Source organism: Lagenorhynchus albirostris, chromosome 3 (genome assembly GCF_949774975.1).
Source record: "Lagenorhynchus albirostris chromosome 3, mLagAlb1.1, whole genome shotgun sequence".
NCBI lineage: Eukaryota > Metazoa > Chordata > Mammalia > Artiodactyla > Delphinidae > Lagenorhynchus > Lagenorhynchus albirostris.
In genome coordinates this window covers 2,193,741-2,214,898 of record NC_083097.1, presented here as the reverse complement: position 1 = coordinate 2,214,898, position 21,158 = coordinate 2,193,741, and the positions used below count along the sequence as shown (strand labels likewise).

General features: G+C 45.1%; 1 non-coding gene across 1 annotated transcript; it reads right to left on the bottom strand.

The window, feature by feature from the left end:
• Positions 1–9,618: 9,618 nt before the first annotated feature.
• LOC132518888 (U6 spliceosomal RNA) lies at positions 9,619–9,724 on the bottom strand. Its single transcript, XR_009540013.1, has one exon. It is a non-coding gene; the product is annotated as a U6 spliceosomal RNA (small nuclear RNA).
• Positions 9,725–21,158: the final 11,434 nt, after the last annotated feature.

Genomic DNA, 21,158 nt, shown 5'->3' with positions numbered 1-21,158 from the left:
AGAACTCTTATAACTGAACAATAAAATGACAAATGACCTAATTTTAAAATAAAACAAAAAGAAAAACAAAAAAAAACAAAAAATTGACTCAGGAAGAAATTGAAAATCTAAATAGCTTATACCATTGAATAAACTAAATTCCTAATTAAAAATCTTACCGCAGGAAACTTCAAGCCCAGAGAGTTTTACTGTTTGTAATTCTATGAAACACTAAAGGGAGAAATAATTCCATTTCTAAACAAACTGTTTCAAAAGAAGGAAGAGGAGGAAACACTTCCTAAATCATTTTACAAGACCACTGGTACCACGAAAAAAAAAGACAAAAAACTGAATTCCAATGTCCCTCATAAACATAGACACAAAATTCTCAAAAAACTATTAGAAACTGAATGCAGCAATATACGCAAAGAGCAATATACTAGGATCAAACTGGGTTTATCTTCAAGATGCAAGGTTGGTTCATCATACAAAAATTAATCTATACAATCTACACATTAACAGATTGAGGGAGGAAAAAAGGTCATATAATCATGTCAATAAATGTAGGAAAATATTTGCCAAAATGCAAAGCATTTATACTAAAATCTGCACATGAGGAAAAAAAGGAAACTGTATCAAATGATAAAGGATCTACTGAAAGAACTACAGCTCATATCATACTTAATGGTGAAATACCGCATGCTTTCCACCTAAGATCAGAAACAAGTCAAGGGAATTTACTCTCATCCCTTCTATTTAACATTAACATGGAGCCTCTGATTCATACAGTAAAACAATAAAAGGATTCAGACGGGAAGAGGTAAAGCTGGATCACAGACCTCATACTTGTGTAAATAGAAAAGCCTAAAGACTCTCTAAGATAATTACTGGGATAGGTGAATTTAACAACATTGCAGTATTGTACATTAAGGGAGTATGTTTGTATATGCTTGAAATGGACAGTTAGAAAATTAGACTGAAAACACAAAACCATGTACAATAGCATGAAAAATATCAACTCCATAGTAGCAACAAAACATGTGTAAGACCTTACACTGGAAATTATAAAATATTGGTAAGATAAATTAAGGAATATTTAAATTAAGGAGAGATATACCATGTTCATGTGTTGAAAGACTCAATATTGTTAAGATGCCAGTTTTCCCTAAATTGATCAATATCAATGCAATTCCAGTAAACATTTCAACAGATTTTTTCCTTGAAATTGACAAGATGATTTGAATGTTTTACAAAAAGACAAATGACCAAAAACAGTGCATACACACACATACACACTTCAAAAGAAGAAAAAAATAAAGGATATAATCTACATAAATTCAAGACTTACTATGAAAGTTCAGTAATTAAAGTTATGTAATATTAAATAAATTATTTGAAAATATATCATTGGAATAATATAAGAAGTCCAAAAATAGATCCACATTTATAAGATCAAATGATTTTTCAACAAAAGTGCCAAAGAAACTTAAAAAAAGAAAAATTTCTTCAATACTGGATCAACTGAATCCTCGCATGCTAAAATAAAAGAAACGAACAAAAAAACTTTGCTGATAGTCTACACTGTACACAAAACAATTTAAGACAGTTCATAGACCTAAATGTAAAGTGCAAACAGTAAATCTTCTAGAAAAAAAGACAGAATTTCTTCTAAATCATGTTGTAAGCAAAGATTTCCTTGAAATGTCAAACAAGCTTGAGACATAAAATAAAATATTGCTAAATTAAAATTGATCATAATTTGAAAATATCTGCTAAAAAGACCCAAAAAACAAGAAAAAATCCCACAACACCTTCTCACAAACTGGGAGAAAGTATTAGCAATAAGATAATCGACAAAGAGCTGTATCTAGAACATATAAAGAATTCCTGCAACTCAATAAAAAGAAAAGACAAACAACCCCAAAAAATACACAGGAGACTAGAACAGCAAAGGCACAAAGAAGACATAAAAATAGCAAATGAAGATGTCCTTAACATCTTTAGTTCTCAGGAAAATGCAAACTGAAACCATCATGAGACGCGACATGTCCTAGAAAGGCTAAAACGTTAAAAGTTTGGCAGCTCCAAGTGTCGAAGAGTATGTGGAACAACTGGAACTCTTACTGGTGGGAGGAATATGAATGTTAAAATAACTTTCGGAAACTTTATAGCAGTTTCTTAAAATTTTAGGCCTATGATCAACAGTTCCACTTGTATTTATCCAGGATGAATGAAATTATATATACAAAAATCCTGTATAAGAATGGTCATGGCTACTATATTCAGAACAACCAAAGCTGGAAAGAAATCCACCAGAGGATGGATACATTGCCTGTGCCATATTCCTGCAAAGGGAGACTGTTCAAAGTCAAAAGGATGCAATATCGATACATGCGACCGTACAGATGAACATCAAAGCTGCTATGGTCAATGAAATACCCTGAACCAGAAAGGTCAGTACTGCATGACTCCACCTACAGGAAGTTCTCTAGAATAAGCAAAATTAACATATGGAGTCGGAAGGCAGATAGGTGATTGTTTTTGGGTGAAGGGGATAGACTGGGAGGGGGCGTGAAGGTACTTTCTGGGGTGATGGACGTAGTCTGTTTTTAAACAAATCTATGAAGTGATTAAATGGTACATTTAAAGTTGAGCATTTCACTGTATGCCTACTATACTACAAAATTATGCACGCACGCACACACACACACCCAGAGTGGTGGTTCTGGGCCTGGCACTGTTTTATTGTTATTTCATGTCGTGTTTGTTATGCTATATTACATTATGTATATCAGCCTGTCAGTGGTAAGGTGAGGTGTCTACAGTCAAGGGTGTTTTTAAACAGTTTACAACTCCTTTAATGTTTCATAAATGTAACCAGATCAAGCACAAGCCTGTTTACAGTGATGGTTCCAGACCAGGCCCTGTCTGGTGTACAGTGGTGGTCCTAGACCAGGAACTAGCCTATGTACAGTGATGGTTCTAGACCAGGCACTGAAGTGATTTGGAGGTTTGGGACAAAGATCGGGAAAACATGAGCTGGTCTTGGGAAACAGGCCTGAGAGTTTCCCTGCAGTGGGGGGAGCGCCAGCGCTCTGAGGAGCCCACCTGCCCATGGCTGCCCCTTCGACTGCGAGCTCCCACAAACCCCCTGTGTTCATGTGCATCTATGAAATGTGAAGAAACACACCCACCCTCCCTTGTACTTCATGAAGCCATGTGCTATGTTATGAGGTTATTTTTAAATAGTTAAAATTCCTTTAATGTTTCAGTGATGCAAATTGATGATAACTACAGAAATAGGTAAAATCCCCCTTTATGTAATTAAATGACAGAATGTTTTGGAATATTTGGAACAAAGCGCTCAATGCGTTAACACTCTCATGAGAGAGTTAATAAAAATGTTTTTAAATGAAACTCGTCTTCCACGTGCCCTGAGTCCCCCATCCCCAAGGACAGCCTACTGAGAAAAATGCTATTTAATTCAAATAAAAAAAGGATATTATGTTGCCAGTGTGAGCAAATAAAGGTGGAATAAGGTACATTATGGAGGAAGTGTTTGCATAACACCCTGAAATTAATATACCATGTGCAGTAGCTGACACAGTTCATTCTAAAACCGATAAATCATTCATAGGAAAAATAAACACCAACTAAAAAGAAATAGATCACCAGATGAGCCATATATATCAAGGATGAAATCAGATGTGTGCATTACCTGTTGACACAACAGGAATTTTCTGCTGAATCAGACACTTATCTACTAAATCAAAGTGAACTCCCACTGAGCCAGGCACGAGGTCTAGCTGGACACACCACTGCCACTGCTTGCGTTCATGCAGCTGATACGAGTTTCTAACAAATTAGGTCTGACCTAACGTGTGTTCCCGCTCACATTTACTGAGCCATAAGCACCGAAAGTGACCATTGCTACTTAGTAAAATGTATATGTCAACTGTGCTTTCTTCTTTTACTCAATTCACACAATCTTTCTCAAAACACTTCCTGGCGTAGACAAACTTGAAGGTGGTCTCAGGATCCTTGTCCTGGTGGAGACCCCCTCCCCTCACCTGTGGGGACCTGTGACTACGCCTAACCAACAGAATATGGTGAAGACAAGGGGCATTATCCCCTGACAACGTGATGGTTCCTGAGACTTCCCGTTGCTGGCAGACTCCCTCCAGAGTCTGTCTCTCTGTTGCTGGTTTGAAGAATCAGGCTGCCATGAACCCTTGTTCTAAATTATAGTTGGGATTTAATTTACAGAGGTTATGACCAGCTGGCAACATGGAGAGGCTGATGCCATTGAAAGAAGGGCTAATTACGTTTACCAAGAGAGGGAGGCAAGGCCAGCCCCGCCAGGCACAACCCACAGGAAAGTCGGGGGATCAGAAGCAGGGGTGTGGATAAGGCCTGGTCTGGAGCCTTTGGGGCGGGTTTCCTAGGAAAGGCAAGGTGGGGCAGAGTAAAGAGCTTAGAGTTGGCCAGTTTGGCTAACACTGGTGGGCCTTGGGCTATGACAGGGGCTGTCCTAGGTGCCCACAACCTGGCCCTAGGTTGATTTAGGGCAGGTGCCATATTGGCTTGTGTGTGAGAGTCAGGTAAAGGAGATGGCTGGGGTTATAGGCTTGGGATTTGGTATGCATGTGAGAGGCATGTCCTGGGCTAGTTGTTGTTACCATTAGGAATTAGGCCTGGGAGGGGCAGTTCCTTTCCTGGCCTGATGGCTCCCAAATGCCAGGGCATCAATAACTCGGGAAATATAATTAATTTGTGTCTGCGATGAATGGATGTCCAGCAGACAAATACAAACTCTTAAGAAAACACAGGGCGATTCCACAGAAATGAATGGTGCCAACGACCTGAGGGAGCTTGGAAGCAGCTCCTTCCCCGGCCAAGCCTCTGATGAGAACCCGTCCTGCAGCACAGCTTGACTGTGGGACCCTGAGCAGAGAACCCACCAAGCCTGGCTGCCTCTGGACCCCAGAAACTGAGGGAATAAACGTGCTACTTCAAGTCCCTAAGCTCGTGATTAGTGTCGCAGCAATGGAAAAGTAAAACACTTATCAAAATAACCACAGTCCAGAGACTGTCATGAAATACTTAATTTAAGAATATTAGAAACAGTAACTTGATTATTATTGAGGACAAGGGATAATTGGATTCAAAAATCCCGGGAGTAAATATTTTCAAACCTCTAAATATCCAGCACTAAAGGTTAACATCTTCAGGACCCAGCCTCGGGCTGTGGCAGGACTGGGTTAGACTGGGAAGGGCCATGACCTTGAGCCCGGCCAGGCCAACAGCAGGAGCAAGGCTGTCCCAGCGGGCGTGGCAGGGAGCCGGGCCATCTTGGGGAGGCAGGTGCCACGGGGGCCAGGCCTTGGCCAAGCCTAGCTGGGCTTGGGAGACGGACTTGAGGCCCGTGGAGGACGGGTGGGGTCTGAGGCGGAGACCCGGACACAGGAATCCAAGCTGAGACTCACCTCCTGGGGGACTCAAGGTGCTAAGAACCCAGTTACAGAACCAAGGTTTGAGGTCCAGGGGACAGAGGCACGGCCTTCCTTTGTGAGAACTTCCTTCTCTCCGCCTCTGTGTCCAGCCCTATGAAGTGAGGTGTGAAGTGAGGTGTCTGAAGTTGACCTCCCTGAAGACACCCAGAAAACCGACGTCCAAGCAGAGCTGCGTTTCTTAGCCTTAGTGCAGCCAGGTGGACAGGGGTTGAGGGAGCTGAGCTGGGGGACTGAGACGCAGGTGTAGTGCTGAAAGTGTGCCCAGGGTGTGACATCGTAGTTTGGGCTGACAGGTACAGTGAGGTGAGGGGCTTGAAGAGCAAGGGTCTTGGTAAGCCTTGATAAATAGGCTATTTTGATTGGGTAACAGTCTTATCTTCTGGGAGCAAGTATTTCCTAGAATAAAGAGCTAAGGGATGTATGTCTGGTCCTCGTATTCTTAGCACAGGAAAGAGGAAATGGAGCAGCTCCTCAAGGGAGGAGCATGTTCACAAAGCAGTACATTAAATCGTGTGACAAAAAGCTGTTGGCTTAATTCCTAGTAGATAGTAGGTGCTTAATAAATGTGGCTGTCCCCCATATCAGCAACAAGGTTGGCTGGCTTGGCTCATTTTTGCCCTAAGCCTAGTGGACCTTTTAATTCACCTGGCCTAGGCGAGGGTTTATGGCTGAGCCTGGGGAGTGTAGGAGGGGTTGAAATTTTAGGGCCCAATGGGTGCAGGACAGGCAGTGGACACATCATTATAAAGGCTGAGTTTCCATAAATAATGTGCAGAAATGCTCGGGTTGGGCTTCCCTGGTGGCGCAGTGGTTGAGAGTCCGCCTGCCGATGCAGGGGATGCAGGTTCGTGCCCTGGTCCGGGAAGATCCCACATGCCGCGGAGCGGCTGGGCCCGTGAGCCATGGCCGCTGAGCCTGCGCGTCCGGAGCCTGTGCTCCACAGCAGGAGAGGCCACAACAGACAGTGAGAGGCCCGCGTACAGAAAAAAAAAAAAAAAAATTGCTCGGGTATATTCTGGCTTCACTTCAATAAATAGAATGTATTTCTTAGTCTCATCACAATGGTTGTTCCTTTTGCCCCCTGGAAACATGCTTTAGGGCTGCTGTGTGTTCATCATTTTTCCTGATGAACACCTGAGCCCCTTTCCTGGTGGGACCTGAGGTGCTTCCCAAAGGAATGGGGCCCAGAGGCTGCCGCATCTCTGTGACTCCAGCCCGAGAAAGTTCTCTGCTCACAAGGGCTTGCTGTGCTTTAAAGATGTTGCAGTCCTAACCCCCAGTACCTATGATTGTGACCTAATTTGAAAATTGGCTTTTTTGCAGATGATCAAGTTCAGTCATGTGGGTGGGCCTAATGCAATGTGACTGGGGTCCTTATAAGAAGGGGAAATTTGGACCCAGAGGCACACATGGAATCAGGACACCACGTGAGCATGAAGGAAGAGATAGATGGGGTGATGCTTCTGCAAGCCAAGGAACGTCAAGGATGCCAGCAAACCCCCAGAGGCTGGAGAGGGACCCAGACCAGATTCTCCGTCACCGTCTCAGAAGGAAGCAGCCCTCCTGACACCTTGATCTTGGACTTCCAGCCTCCAGACAGTGAGAGAACAAATTTCTGTTGCTCAAGCCACCCAGTCCATAGTGCTTTGTTATTGCAGCCCCAGGGCCTAGACTAGGCCCACCTCAGTCACCCAGGGTACCATCCCCATTGTAAAGCCCGGGACCTCAATTACATCTGCGAAGTCCTCTTCGCCGTGGAACATAGCGTCTTCACGGGTTCTGGGATTAGGGTGGCCATTCTTCGGGGGCCATGTTTCACCATTTGATTCTTCAATTACTTTAATCCTCTGAGGTAGGTACTGTTGTTCCCATTTCCTAGATGTGAAAACTAAGGCACGAGGCTGGGACTGCCTCCCCCGCTTTACCAAGCAGGCTGCCTGATGCCAAGCTGTCCACCGGCCCACGGGTCTCCATGAGTGTGCAGGTGCCCAGCAGTGACGAAGACCTGCACCCTGAAAGTGGGCCACCTCCTTCCCGTAGCCCTTAGTTACCTGTAAGAAATCTCACGTGGGTTCTCTAAACCATCTCATTCTCAAGCCTAAGAAGACCATGGCCTTACACACGTGCAAGCAGCCTCAAGAGGGATGAGCAAAAATCAAAACGACAGCGTCCATCCTTACCATGCTGAGTAAGGGTCATCCATGGGGCTATAAGAAGGGCTGACACTCAGGGAGCCTCCGTGCAGCCCTGCACAAGTCATGGACCCAGGCAACAGTGCTTTCAATGTGGTCCCGCAGGAGAAGGCAAGGACAAAGACACGTCTCCTGCCCTGGAGGGGCTCATATTCTGTTTTTTAAAGAAAAAGGTAGATTAAAAGTAACTCAATACACAAAATATCCAAGGAAGTATGTACATGAGACCTAAACCATCTGTGCGGTCTGCCGTGCCCAGAAATGAGGGCACTAACTACGCACTCGTCCAGAGAGACGCCAGGGAGAGGGGAGAACTTTGGGTTCGTTCATGAAAGAGGAAGTACTCGGCCCCCAGAGGGAACAGTGTGCTCCCTCTCTCCCTCCCTCTCTCCTCACCGCTTTCCCTGAAAACGTTCTGTTCATTACCCAGAACTTCCTAGAGGTTAGCAAAGATCAAAATGAGCTTAATCAAGTCTATCCATCATTTTCCTCTCTGCAGCCAGCTTCATACGCCCCTTGCTCAGCCTCTATCCAGAAACAAATTCAGAGTCTCTGAAGAGAAATTAAAATTTGCGTCATTAAAATTTCCAAAGCCATGAATCACCAGCAAACAGTATTTTATCCCGTTGCCTCCTCCTCCTGGACTTGTCCTGTTCCCTGGAATGAATCTCAACACCCCAGCTCGCTCCAAGCCTCCAGAACCTTTTCATGGGCAGCATTTGTAAAGCAATCATCTATTTTCGGATCTCATCCTGTGAGGCTGTTGGAATCAGGGCGACCAAACCTTGCAATCACATAGGGTCCTGCTGCTTTCCACGCTCAGCAAGGTGCGTCTTCCGAAACTAAGCGGACTCGTTACCCATCACATTTCCAGAATAATATAAAAGTAGCTTTCTAAAAAATGTGTTTGCCATTTATAAGAGCTCCTTTGCAATAACGCGATCAGATATGCAAAGAGGTGAAAGGGTCTGTATCCAGCCCATTTTCACTCAGTCAGTGGTCAGGCTTCCAGTGAGGTTTTGCCCTGGCATCTTCCTACCGTGTAAAACAAGGTGACAGTGCCAGCCTCCTCCTTGCTGTGCTGAATGAGACCACGTCTGTGTCTGGGTCATTTTCAAGTTTTTGAAACAGTCACTCATAAACGCCGAGCTCTGTATTATGATGAGTTAATCCAATTTCTTGGAAATGCCCAAGTTCTTCATTATGTTGGCAGGTCTTTATTCCGAGATTAGCTAGTTCAACCACAAGTGGATTTATCCCTTAATTGCTGACACATAGGTGGTGCACTGTCATGGAGCTGAGATGCTCTGTTCTCATTCTGAGACCGAGACCAGCGGGCTTGGGGCTCTGACTCTCAAGGCAAGTTGCTTGTTACGTGTCAGCCTCTTCCTGTGTGAAGAGGGGGTATTATGACTCCTAGGATGTTAATAAGAAGGGTTTCTTTTTTTTTTCACCAGCATTAAAAATATGATTTTTTAAATATAGATGTTATTTATTTTTAATTTTTTAGTGGAGTCTGATTGCTTTACAATGTCGTGTTAGCCTCCATTGCACAACAAAATGAATCAACCATACACACATAGACATCCCCTTCCTTTTGGACTTCCCTCCCATTTAGGTCACCACAGTGTATTAGGTAGAGTTCCCTGTACTCTACAGTATGTTCCTGTCAGTTGTCTATTTTATGCAGAGTATCAATAATGTATGTGTCGATCCCAGTCTCCCAATTCCTCCGTCCCCACCCCTTTCCCCCTTGGTGTCCATCCATTTGTTCTCTACAACTGTGTCTCTAAGTCTGTCTTGCAAATAAGATAATCTATACCATTTTTCTAGATTCCACCTCTATGCGTTCTTATAGGATATCTGCTTTCCTCTTTTGGACTTACTTCATTCTGTATGACACTCTCTAGGTCCACCCACGTGTCTACAAATGAAAAGACATGGAACACTTCACGAGTGCGCATGTCATCCTTGCACAGGGCCGTGGTAATCTTCTCTGTATCGTTCCAACTTTAGTATACGTGCTGCCGGAGCGAGCACGTAAGAAGAGCTTCTAATGCGAGGCCCGCTCACAGCATGGCTTGCTGCCTCTGCCGCTGTGTAGCTTTGGTTGGAGAGCGACGTGACCCTCTGAACCTGAATGAGAAGCCGGATGGCCGCGCTGCTGTGGCTGGGCTCCCGGCACTGGGAAGGTGCTTTAGGAGAGGGTCTGGCAATCCAGAGCCTACTCGGAGGACACGGATTAGGGTTCTGGTGAGGAAACCCTACCCACGTCACACCTGGAAGCTGCATCTGGGTTGTTATTTATTTTTTAATCTGTTAAACCCGTGCCCCTAATTTGCTCCCCCATGTCCCCCTTTGGTGACCACTGGTTTGTTTTCTATGTCTGTGAGTCTGTTTCTGGTTTGTATATAGATTCGTTTGTATTATTTTTTAGATTCCATGTATAAGTGATGTCATAGGGTATTTGTCTTTCTCTAACTTACTTCACTAAGCATAGGTCCACCCACATTGCTACAAATGGCAGTATTTCATTATTTTTTTATAGCTGAGTACTATTCCATTGTATATATGTACCACATCTTCTTAAGCCAATCATCTGTTGATGGGCACTTGGTTTGTGTCCATGTCTTGGCTATTGTAAATAGAGCTGCTATGAACATTGGGGTGCATGTATCTTTCTGAATTAGTGTTTTTGTTTTTTCCAGATACACACCCAGGATTGGAATTGCTGGATCATATGGTAGGTCTACTTTTAGTTTTGTAAGGACCCTCAATACTGTTTCCATAGTGACTGCACCAATTTACCTTCCCACCAAAGTGTAAGAGGGTTCCCTTGTCTCCACATCCTTTCCAACATTAGTGACATAATCGGGGTATCTCCCATCTCCTGTCTGGGATTTCTGCTCTGCAGCTGGGCGGGAGGATGAAGATGACACCCCCAGAAGACCTTTGGGTTCATGGCTTACCTACCTATTTCCACAGGTGTCCGAGGACCCTAAGGTTGAGGCTTTATTTTGCCCTAAATGTGGTTTTTCTTGCATTATAACTTTGATTTCACCGCAGTTTGAATGCAAGATAACCATGAGTCCCCAAAGAATTTAAAAACAGTGAAGATTATGGGGCAGAAAGAATATATATAATTATTTTTTATTACATTACGTTTTATGGGCAAACTTTGTATGCCCTTACTTTGGAGTTGTTGTTTGTTATTTATATAAGCTTGCTCTTGTTCAACTGATTTATTTTTCCTTTTGGAAAAGTGTTTGACTGTCTCGGGTAGAGCTGGACCACATCATCATTTATCTCACTGAAATCAATGGAAACCTTTTTTTTTTTTTTTTCACCTGTTGGCTCTTCACTTCAGGGCAGAGTTTTCAGGAATAAAAGTCCTCAAATTAAGTGTGAGATAAGTGTATTAACAAAGGTGTCTCACAACCTCTAATTTATTTTCCCTCCTGGCCCTTTTCCGCATTGGAAACAGCTATGGAGGTTGAGGCATTTCAAGCTTACAGCTTCAGGGGAAGGATAATGCAGAAGAATAAAGGCACCAGTTGGTGGCTTTTGAATTCCAAAGTAAGCTTTAGAGATTCATGACAGGGAGAACAGTTGTGAGGCGTAAATCTTTCTGAACTGCTTGAGCTGTGAGAGCTTATCAGCCTAAATCCATCATAACTAGAGGTGGGGTCAGGTCGCCTCTGCCCTAACCCACACACCTGGGGAAAGAGTGGGGGATGAGCCAGTTTGGTCCTCCGAGGACCAGAAGGCTGTGACGCCTTGAGGCTCGAAGGCCTTGGAACTTTCATCCTACATTTGGAGAAGGAAGAAGGGAACTCAGAACGAAATGGAAGGAGTTTGCCCTGACTGGAATAGACATCCATTTCTCTTATGAAGTTAAATGGAAACCTGAGGTAGAAAGTGACCTGATATCTCGGTCAACAGAAAATGGTGATTTGCCATGGCAACCGCTGCTCACAGCCATGGGAGCCGAAGCCCCGATCAACCAGGAAGTCTCCCTGCCACCAGAAGCCACACTGGATTGGGGGGTTGGGGGCCCAAGAGGGAGCCAGAGGAACTGGGAAGCTGGCCATTGTGGGGCTCCCCAATAACACGGTATGGTCTAGCACCGAATCCACCCACCAGGGGAGTCCCTCTCCTCTCACCAAGAGCCCCCCAGAGGGCAATTTCGGATGGTTTCATCTGGGGGTGAGTTTTAAGTATTATCTAACAATAGTAACAGCTAGGGAATGTACTCAAGGAATAAAAAAACAGGTAAGATCAAAGGGAGTTTATGTAGTATAATATTTAGTAAAATAATTTAGAGTACCTTAATTTAGAAATATTCATTCACCTTCATTTATACATTCTTAATCATTCTTACGTATTTATTAAAGCAAGTTGCCTAGGAAACACTTTCTTTCATGAACAAACAAACAAACAAACTTCACCACATGTTCTATAATTTAGATTTCACAACAATGCAGATGTTCTTGCCTCATTAGGGTAAAATAGTGGGGCTTTACGGTTTACATCTATACATAAATCTTAAGTACATTTCAGCTTAGAATCGCAGAAGCTAATAGATTTCCTTGTGGACCCCTTTAAATTCATGAACATGGATTAATTGTATCTGGTGTTATCAGACAATCATGTTTGAGGAAATGTATGAAATGACGATCTCTTAGGACCCCAAGCCCTCTCTGCAAACGTGATGCAAACCGTTCTGAAGCAGGAAGCAGCCCGTCATAAGCCGGCTCCTACCATTCTATCAGAGGAAATGCATTTTTCTCCTTCTGGTTGATTGACTTGGAGAAAATTTGTTGAGTTTATTCAATCTTGGCTGTCATTTGAGCCGTTTCTTTTTTCCAGTGTGCTGAAGAGCTTATTTAAAGGATTCATTTGGTAGCTTATAAATGATAAGCATCTCATACCTTTTAATAATTTGCATAAATATCTTGGCTCTACGCCAGCAGACACACCTGTTCAACGGCTTCCTCAGCACCTCTCCTCCCAGATGAGGCTGGTCCCAACAGCCACTGAGACACACCAGGGTACATCCTCCCTTCTGTATTAAAGCAAAAACAAAAGCAAATAAACCACTGTGTGAAACTGCTGCAGGAAAAATGGGGCCCGAAAGGAGGGTCACGTCCCAGGTCTTGAGCGAGTCCCTTGGACGGGCTGCCAAGTGAGGGTCCTAGGCTTCATGCAGGAAAGGATTCAAGAGTGAGCCATAGCAAAGAGAAAGCAGGTTTATTTAGAGAGAGACACATTCCATAGACAGAATGCAGTCTGTCTTAGAAAGTGAGAGCGGCCCAAAATACGGGGTTTTGGTTTTTATGGGCTGGGTACATTCATAAGGTAATGTGGGAGGATTATTCCAACTATTTGGGGGAAGGTGCAGAGATTTCCAGGAATTGGGTCACCGCCCACTTTCTGGCCTTTTATGGTCGACCTCAGAACTGTCATGGCTCCCGTGGGTGTGTCATTTAGCTGATGTATTGCAATGAGCGTATAATGAGGTTCAAGGTCTACTGGAAGTCGAATCTTCTGCCATCTTGGTCCTAATCGGTTCTAACCAATTTATGTCGTGTCCTCAATGGCTATGTCATTCTTTTAACGGTTGTGCCCGCCCCCTTTCCTCCTGTCTCAGAAGGACATGGTGGGGGAAGCTGGTGACACTCCTGAGGGGGATGAAGAACATCCTGCAACATAAAGAGACCAGAAATAAATGAGCGAGAACCAGGTACATGAGAAAATCAATTCCTGGACTGCACGTAGTGAGTCGGGCAGGGCAGCAAAGTGCTCTCTTGGAAACACATCCTCTGGCTACATCCGAATACAAAAGTCGAACTCTGATTTATCTTAAAGTGTATGAGATTTCTTGAGCCTTTGAGGGGCTGGTTTGGTTTCTGCATTAATATTTTAGTTTTACTGTCTGACGTTATTTCGGTGTACACTGACATTAGTTCATCTTCTCATAAAAGCAAGATTTCCTCAGATTACTTTAAAATTGTCCTGCCTTCCAGATGAGTAAACAGTAATCGCTTCCTGGCATCTGAGCACACGTCTCCATCAGAGACCTGGACCGAGATCATCCTGCCAACGTCATCTCCATCAGAAATGCATCTGAATTGAATCTGAAAGATTCTCCCCAGAGCAGCATTCACTCTTAGAAGACATCATTATTAAATATGTGCTGGGCTTAAAGCACAGTGAAATGACTCCTTTGGTTATAGTTAAAAAATGAATGGATAGATTTCTCCAGACCTGAAATGGAATCTGGATCTCACTTGTGAGGATTAAGAAGGTTAAAGGTTAAAGTAATTCCTACCCTTGACAATATTATCATTCTCCTTCCTCACCACCGCTATGTCCAGGGAGTCTGTTAATTCCCCAGGAATTGCTCTGCCACTGGGCATTACAGGATGTCCAGCCGACGGAGGATGCGGGATAAATACTAAAAAAGAAGGAAAAACTACACAGAATTTGGAGAGTGATTTTGAAAGAGTGTCCTGACACTCCTCTGGAAGAAGTTTTGCATGTTCCAACACTCCCTGTCATCCTGCCTGCTCTGAGATTTGGAGGAGATATTTCTCACCACATATGAACTTAGAATAACCTGACCAGTGTATCTTCCTAAAATAAAATGTGGTCATGACATTCCCTTACCTGAAACTGCCAGCTGTTCCCATGTAAGGCAGCTCGTTGAGTCCTGCATCCTGCTCCCTCATCTGGCATGCGCCCTTCCCTTATCTGGACCACCCCGCTTCTAGTGTAGGATCTTACTGCATGACCTGTGGACCTCTGCACTAGAGCACCTAAGACAGGCCTGTGGCAGGCATGTGGGCACCTTAACCCCACATAGGGCTCTGCCAACTTGACTTCGGGGTCTGATACGTGTGTGCTCTTAGCAGAGACGCCCAAGAGTTGCTGTCTCTGCACACGCTGCCTGACACAGGGTCGCATCAGACCCCTTACCCTGGACACGTGTCACAGGATGTTCAATGTGCTTGGTGGGACCATTGGCATTTACTGTATTTCTCTCTGATGTTGGTTCTGCCTCGTGCTGTTTACCTCCAGAGGGAGAGAAACATGATGTAAGGCGGGCAACACTTCCAGACCCAGCCTTGGCAGTCCTGCTCTCCGGGGAAGCCGAGTGTGTGCACGGCACCTGCAGGAACGGGTGGAGCGAACAGCTGCCCACTTGGGCAGGAACCTCCTGCATAATGGCCTCCGTGCTCTGGCTTATTCCTTCTAGCCTACCTAGCCAGCTGCGACTTTCTCACCTGAGTGAAAACACTGAGTTTTGGTAAGGAATGAGCTGTGTTATTTTTATTTTTTTAATAAAAATTGTATATATCTGAGGTGTGCAATGTGATGTTTTGAGATCTATATGTATATGTGTGTAAATGATTACAACAATCAAGTTAATAAACACACCCATTACCTCACATGGTTACCGTGTGTGTGTGTGTGTGTGTGTGTGTGTGTGGTAAGAACACTTGAGATTGAATCTCTTAGCAAATTTCAAGTGTACAATACAGTCTTAGTAACTATAGTCACCAGACTGAACATTGTATGAGCCTCAGCACCTATTCATCTTGTAACCAGAAGGCTGTACCCTTTGACCAACCCCTCCCCATTTCCTCCACCCTCTGACCCTGCGAACCACCATTCTACTCTGTGCTTCTGTGAGTTCATTTTTTTAAGATTCCACATATAGGAGAGACGGTGCAGTATTTGTCTTTCCCAGTCTGGTTTATTTCAGTCAGCATAATGTCCTCAAGGTTCATCTACGTTGTTGCAAATGAAAGGATTTCCTTCTTTTTTAAGGCTGAGTATTGAGAGCATTTTATATACAGTTTATGCTACATCTGAAGACCATAGAGCAAAATAGGGAAAGTCCAGGTAATAGAGAAATAAACAGATCATTTAAAAAAGTTATGTGGCCAATCTAACACCCCTTTCCCGCCCCCTCCTAAAAAAACAAACAAAAAAAACCCCCAGAAAACAGTGAAACGGAGTTAAGCAGGGTTGTTTCTAACAATAATAATTACAGACAAGATTCCCTGAGTATCTACTCTGTGCTGGATTCCATTCAAAACACTCCACTTCACATGCATTATGTTACTTATGCTTTACAGCAATTCCAGTTATAATTTACTATTATTATCCCCATTTAGGGACTTACAAAGAGGAAGAACCAAGACTCTCAGCAATTTGTCCAGTGTTAGTTCTTTCACTGGGGCCCAGATGGCTGATTTCTCGACTCTGCATTTTTAAATCTCTGTGCTTCACCTGTAACTGTGGGCGTCCTGGGAGAAGGAAAGCAGGGCAGCCTGACTCTCAGCTCCACTCTCAGGAGGGAGCCGTTGAGGACTGTTTCAGGGTTTCACACTGATTATTACAGCGTGCACACACACACACACACACACACACACACACACGTGCATCTGCACAAAGGTCAGCACAGCCCTGGGGCTTGGGGACCCGCATGGTTGCTATTCCCTACAGACTAACAAAGTGATCCTTGACGTTCTGAATCCCATTTCTTCTCCAGGATCATTTTGGTCACCATCATCCAGGCTGACATAACTTCTCCAGCCACTAGGATTTCGAGCAATTTAAGGCTTCAGGGATGTTTTAGAGAACCAAGAGCCATTTTGCTCAGACTCAGAGGGAAACAGAGCAAATGAACCCATGACTGGGTGACACCCAACCCATGACTGGGTGACACCCAGACAAGCCAGGCTCGTGTTGAGTGCATGAACTGTGCAGATGGTCTGCGAGGAGAGCTGTCTCCGCAGGGTTGGGCCAGCACAGAACTTTCCTGCAAGACTCCAGCGGCACCATCCTGTGGGGAGCCCAGGCTGACAGCCGAGAGTGAGGGCTGATCCACTTCTGACCTTGTGCCAGGAGGAAACATCCAAAGACGGCTCCTGGCCAAGCCCACTGGTGAGTACAGTCAGCAGATTGGAGAGGTCTCTCACCTACGGGATTTTTATTCGCACAAAGCAAACAGCACACAACTTGTCTAAATTTCCAGGTCATGGAGTTTTGGAATTGTGATAGAAATGCCTAATGTTTCTATCGTGCAAAAGCCCAGGAAGGACAACACACAGGCAGATGTTGAGGAGGCATTCCCGAGGCCCCAGGGCACGAGGTGCTCTCCGCTTCTGGGCACCTTCTCAGACTACCTGGGACATCACAGCTTCCTACAACAGAAAGATGAATTGTCGAGGGTTTATTGTGGCTGTAAGGTGTTCCGAGTACATACCTGAGGGAAGCTGAGGAGGGAAGCTGGTGGGTTGATGCCTGGGTGACAATGAAGGCTTTTACGGCCCTCCCTGTCAGCTGTGAGGACATCACCACCTTAAAGTCGTCTTCCGTCTTCCTTCTTGTGGCTCCACTGCCCAGTTGGGTGCCTGTCCACCAGGGCCCTGACACCAACCCTGACCTGAACCTGAAGCCTAACCTGCTTCTGGTCTTCAGGTTCCACGGAAGGGGACCACAGATCCACGTCCTCAGTTCTCTGCAGAGGTATAGATATTTCAGTAGTTTAATTTTTAAAAGGTTTACTATTTTGAGCTTTTAAAACAAATGCACCATCTTACTTTCTGCATACTCGAAGTCCAGAAGTGAAGAAGCAGTTTCCTGGTGCTAGAGGGAAAACAGCCCACAAACCAGGAAGAAGCCACATCTCAGCCACTGGCTGATTTGGGGCAGCTAAATGTTTATTCTATTGAGTGTTTCATGAGATTAAATGACGCCATGGTATCGTACATGTACAATTACATTTACTATCACGAGAAAGTACTAGGAATATGATCCACATGGCGTAATGATTTTACAATTTTAGTGTTTTAAGACGATTTCCTAAATGCTCAGTAAAATTCAATCGACAGTAACTGCTAGCTGCCCTGCGCGGCTCTTCTTGTTTCAGTCTACCCCATCTGCCTCCACAGGAGGCTGCTGGGTCCCTTTGTGGTCCACCTCCCGGCCATTGTGCAGTCCCTGGAGCACCGTGTCTTCCAGGCGCTCATCTCCACGCTGCGTCCCAGGCTCGTCCAGCTCCCCTGCAGGCGTCCCTCTCCCCTCCACGGCCACCACAAAGGCGTGCTTCTCCCCTCCCTGCCCGTCTCTGCAAAGCTGGCCCAAGCTCAGGGCTCCCATTGATTTCAAAAGAAGCCCTGGGCTTGGGTAACTCAGCCTACACAAAAGCAGTGCAGAATCAGACTCAAGATTTCTCAGTTCCAGAAAATTTGCTTCACTCAGATCAAATGCCTCTGGAATGCTAAGTCAAAGAAAGCCATTCAGTAACTGGGTCTAATTTAAAACTGCTGTAGCAAGTAAGTTGCACCAACTGCTATGTCTTTTGCAAACCAGGGTATAACATTAATGAAGTACAAGATTATCTGTTAAAGATCTGATCAGAGCCTTTAGTAACACAAATGTGTGCTCTGAGGTCAGTAGGAGATCTGTGTGTGTGTGTGTGTGTGTGTGTGTGTGTGTGTGTTGGCAGCAAGGGAGAAGGGGGAAAATTACAGGAAAGTTTACAGAAGGAATATTAAAAATGGTAGAGAAAAATTAGATCAGTATTTCTTTCAGTGTATCCTCAGTCACCCCGATCTGGCTGAAAGTGCATCGTCAAATATTTAAAAAGAAAATAATGACTCTTACATTCTAGCTTCATGGAATAACGAGGATTAAAATAGCTGAGTGGACACAAATAAGCAAGCATGAAAAGGGAAAGATCTTCATTAGTTAATACAAAACATGCTGAATCCAATTATGAGCATCCTGCAATTCGGATTTGGTTCTTTCTGAACAGATGAGAGCAAATATGTCTTTAAATCAATACTGCGTGCCTGAGCTTCCGAGCTGCATCCAGTCACCGCATAGGGTTGCAAAGGGACTTTAGAAAAGACCCACTAGGAAAGTGCTGACCTAGCTTCTGAGGATCGTTGGTGGCGTAATTTTCTCAAAGCCCCAAGAGACTGATAAAGAAACTGGAGTAGTTCATTAGCATAAGACTGGCAAAAATCTATTGATTTTTAACTCCACAGAATATTCTGTTTTCATTACGATCTGCTGAGTTATATCTATTATTGGTCCAGGGCCATCTCACCCTGGTTAACCGTGAATCTCCATTATAATGAGAACACACCTTGAAGAAAACACGGAGAACTCTACCTTGCCGTCAGCTATTGTCACACTGTTCTGGGAATCTTCCCTCTGGATTCCAGCTTTGTATTTTTAGAAAGTAGCAGAGTATTTAATCCTCCATAATTAGAGTTTCCCCGAAAGGACAAACTCATTTATATGGCTGTCAATTGAACCAGATTCTTCAACCGTTGTACTTGGTGTTTTATTGTAACGTTTTGAACAACTTGGTAGGAATTAGACAAAATTAAGACAAAAATGTCAAAGCTGTCTTTAAATCTCAGATGGCTGATCTACATTTAGAAAATGCAGTTATACGAAGAAAAGTTGGTACAAAATATATGTTTGGTCAAGTCTTTTGACAGCATTAGGATGGTGAAGGATCTGAATTGGGGGAAAGGGGTTTGCTACAGAGAATGTGCCTGGGGCCGGCTTGCTGACCCTTAGCCTGAAGGATGGTAGGCAAAACGTCCACCAACCTGTAGTACTTCAGTGCGATGGGGGTGCTTGGGAGGGAGAACCAAGAACTTTACCATTTAATTGTCCTTTCTACCTTCCCATCACTGCTCCTTTCAGGTATAAAGGGTTAGTCTTGTGCTGTATTGAGTCAACTTTCAGTTTCTACACACACACACACACACACACGCACACACACACACATATACACACACACATATACACAGACAGAAAACAAATCATCACTCCCAGAAAAGATGTGTGTACAAAGATGGTGAATAGTACAAAAGTGGCAAGACCCAAGTCCACCTCTTCCGGGCAAAATCGCTTCTCATGTGGTCAGTGTTCTAGAGCACAGTGGACCTGCAGTGGATTAAGTCACAGTGGAACCTGGCAGTGGGTCTGAAGACTTGAGGATGCAGCTACCAGGGACGCATGGCCCCCCAGGAGCACGTGTGCCGCTGGTGCCAGATGCTGCGACCCTGCCTGCTTAGGATTATCCAGCCCTTTAAAATGGGGGGGACAGAGGGCCTGTGGGCACGCCCCCTCTAGGGAGCCGCTAGAGCCAGTCCCCTGCCACCTGCCAGCCTCTCTGCACACACTGGCTTCACTTGTCCCTCCCAGAACCTCATGCCGGCTTCCCAAAGTGTGTGTGAGCTGGCCAAGCCACCTGTCTCAGAGTGGAAGTCCTGGTCTTGGGGAGCCCTCCGTGCACCAGGGATTTCAGCCTGTCTTCCTCTGGGTGAACTGGAATGCTCACCAGGAGTGGAGACCCAAGGAGTCCTGCAGTCCTGACAGCAGTTAAACTGGGTTGGATGCAGGTTTCTGGGCCTATTTGCTCCACGAGGCCCTTTGCACACCCTGCTCCCCACCCCCAGCCCTATTATTGTCCACGCCCGGGTCAGCTCTGCCACGGAAGGTTTGAAGGGGTGTGCGTTGTAATGAGCCAGAGCTGCTTGCATCCCAGGCAGGGGCTGCCTGCAGGAAGGGCCCTGAACCACACTCACAAGCCGTGCCAAGCCCAGGGCTCTGCAAAGCCGAGGCTGGTCCACACCAGCGTGGCCAGAGTGCCGACGGCGGGCCTCTCCTGACCGGTCAGTGCCCAGGCTCCCTGGCTGTGTTTCCAGGACCACCCCTGGGAATGTGGGGTGCTATGTCCAGCCAGTCCTGAGCAGTGATTGCCAGCAAGCGGTCTTGTGGGCCCAGCTGTCATTTTCCTATCGTGGGAGAGGCTCCGGCCGTGTCTGTCCTGCATATGCGTCACTTTTCCAAGTCATAGGCTCTCCACCCCATCCCTGAATCACTCACTAGTCACTGGACCATCTGGAGAATCAGAAACATTAATAGGTGTAAGAGAGGTTTGCAAACGCTAAGTCCTCTTGAAAATCTTAATTATTAGTAAGAATAGTAAAAACACAAAAGCAAAAACGATAAGTAGTCAAGATGCTATAGAGTGAAAATATTGGGGGCGGGGGTATCACAGCCCCAAACAGTGAACTTGATCTCATGGGAAGTTGCCCTGAATTGCAGCAGCCCTTGACGGTGGCTTAGAAGGCATGTTGAAGAAATTCATTTCTAAAAGATCTGACTTCCTTATGAAAGTGAGTCCCCTCTCAGCGCAGCAGGAGTTGTCAGAACTGCTGGCCCCCTCACTGCTCCATGGGAGAGGGGCCACTGCTCTCCGGAGGACAGGAAGGACCTTGGAAAGCTGTCCATGCTGTGAGGAGTGCTCTCCTCTGGGGCGGGGGTAGGAGTCGCTGGTGGGGAAACATCTCAGGCAGGCATTTTGCCTGAGAGCTGCGTCGCTGACTAAAGGATCCCACTAGAACCCCAGCAAAGCCGCTAGAACCATGCT